Consider the following 2,576-nt stretch of genomic DNA (forward strand, 5'->3'; position numbering starts at 1 on the left):
TCTCTCCCGGCGGCCCAGCGCCCGCCCCACACGTAGGCAGGTTCGTTGGCCGCCAGCACGCCCAACGATGGGGAGCTCACTGGTAAGTGCTGCCCCTGACGCTGCTGTGGAGCTCAGCCCCAGCCCCAGCGCAAGCTTTCTGTGGCAAACAGCCGTGCTTGGCAGCCTCCACTCACAGACCACGATTCGGTACGTGCTTCTGCTTGTGCTCACAGATACCCGGAGATAAATCCCTGAGGCCAACGGATGCGTCACAGGCAGCAAGTCGAGCGGGCCTGTGTTTAAAAGGTGTGTTCCAAGGAGCAGCTTTGTTCCAAGGCCTGGCCCTGATCCGCGACCTGCATTTCCATGTCCTACAGCAAGGCAGGTACAGAGATGTTTGCCCTGCTGGTGTCTTGAAACACTTCTGCTCTTTTCCTCACCCCTCGGTGCACCTCGAGCCTTGGCTGGATGCTCAAGCAGAGCCCTCGGCTCTGGGAGCCCTGAGTGCGGGAGCAGCTCTGGTATTTCAGCCCTTCCCTTGCACCCACCCTGTGTCCTCCCCACAGGTGGGATGTGGGACTCGTGTTTGTCCCAATGGGAATCCCTTTGTTTTCAGGCTGTGGGGAGATAAATAAACGGGGTGTTATGCTGAACCAGAGGTTCGGGTTGAAATGTCGGATGGAAAAGATCTGGGGAGGTGGGTGTCTCCAAGTCTTCCATCCCTGCTACCAATCTCTCACTAGTTCTCTTCTCGGCCGGGCTCTCCCTGCTGGCCCAGGGAACATCTGGGAGAGCTTTTCCTGCTGGGTGAATTGTTCTGCTGGGACTCTCCTTTGGATACCGGCGTGGCTGGGTGGGCCACGCAGCAGATGTCGGGATATTTGAAATTCTTCCCGAGTGCTGTAATCTGTAACCTCCAGCCCCAGCAGTGCAGAGCCAGGAGCTGCTGCTCTTGTTCTCTTTTGAGGATTATTTCCCAGCAGATGCCCTGAATTATTTCACCTTTTGTCTTTCATTCTTTTTCCTATCAAATAATTCATCCGTTTGTCATCTTTATACGGTGGCTGATGACACTGGAAATGGTTCAGATGTAAAATGAGCCCCTCTGCTTCTCATCTAAATGGCACCGTGGTGGTTCTGCCCACCGCCCTCTCAGGTCTCCCTCTCCATCTCGGTGGCTGCGGGCTTTGTCATCTCCTGTCACCTCTTGCTCTTGCTCATTTTGCAGACACCCGGGTACATTTATCCTGTGTCAAAGCTATCTCGTCCTGTTACGTGTTGTGCTCTAAAGGTATTTGCCAGCTTATTTGAGGTAAGCGACAGCTCCCCACACTTCACCACCCGACCTAATGAATCTGGGGAGTTCTAAAGCCCATCTGCGTGAAGTGCTGGAGCCCTTAACTCATTCACAGCCATCTGCACCAGATGTTACCTCAATGCTCTGTTAATGCAGATGCTCCCATCTCCTCCCCGTGGCCCCAGCCCTGGTTCTCTGAAGGATGGGGCGAGGTGGAGGGCAGTGGCAAGAGCTTCATGAACGCTTCCTTCTGTGGTGGCACAGCAGAAGGAACCTTCTTCTGCCTCCTTTGGCCACGCAGGTTTAACAGCACTGACCTGAGCTACGAATAACAGAGCGTTTGTTCTGGGTCTGATCCACTGTGTTGCCCAAGTTTGCACTGTTACTGCAAGAGCGTCACCAAGGGCTACGTGGGGATACACGGCAGAGAAAGGAACAGTGCCCAGGTCCCAGGGCTGTGCCTCCCCTTCACCGCCCCAGTCCTGCTCCCTCCAGTCTCACTCGCTGTGGCCTGCAGGCAGCTGCAGGGTGTGATATTTTTGATCCTGTCCTGGGAATCGCTCAAAACCCCGCACACTCCTGACCTGTTCTGCCGAGCATTACCAGCCTCTTCCTCCTTCCTCGACGCAGCTGCCACTGCTCTCTTAGGGGCTCGGTCACGCTCTCCTCATCTCCAACCAAAACGCTCTTTAAACCTAAAACAAAAATGATTAGGCAGGCTTAGGAAACAGCAAAAGCTTCAAAGGATTAAATGCTAACGCTTCCTGCTGCCCTCAGAGAGATCAAACATTCTGCACTGTTAGCCCTGCAGCAGCAGAAAACGGTACTAAATCTTCCCCGGCAATCAGGGGATTTCGGTGGCGGTGCAGAATCGCATGCGAGGAGGAGCAGGAGCCTGATTTACGAGGAAAGATTAAAATGACTCCACAGATACCTCTTGGCCCAGGCGCTGCTAAGGAGCGATGCGACAACCGGTGCACCCGAAGGGCACAAAGGGGAGGGTGGAAAAGTTTGGGGTGTCATGAAGGATGAAGAAATGACTCAAAATGCGGGGTGTTGGTAGGAACGGCTCTAAAACTGGGGGGTCATGATGCGGCTGGAGGCTGCTGGCTGCCCGGTCCTTCCCAGCCCTGCAGTCCTGGGGCTGAAACTTCATCGAAAACCACGGAAAGCAACGAGATGGCTCAAAAGTCCTCAAAAAGGGGGTTTGAGGGACAGCGCGAAGGTCTCGCCGGGGCCCGGAGGAGGGGGAGAGGAGGCCAGCCCCCGTCCGGCCCCTCTCCCCCTCCTCCGGGCC

This window comes from Buceros rhinoceros, unplaced genomic scaffold (genome assembly GCF_000710305.1).
Source record: "Buceros rhinoceros silvestris isolate BGI_N320 unplaced genomic scaffold, ASM71030v1 scaffold11658, whole genome shotgun sequence".
NCBI lineage: Eukaryota > Metazoa > Chordata > Aves > Bucerotiformes > Bucerotidae > Buceros > Buceros rhinoceros.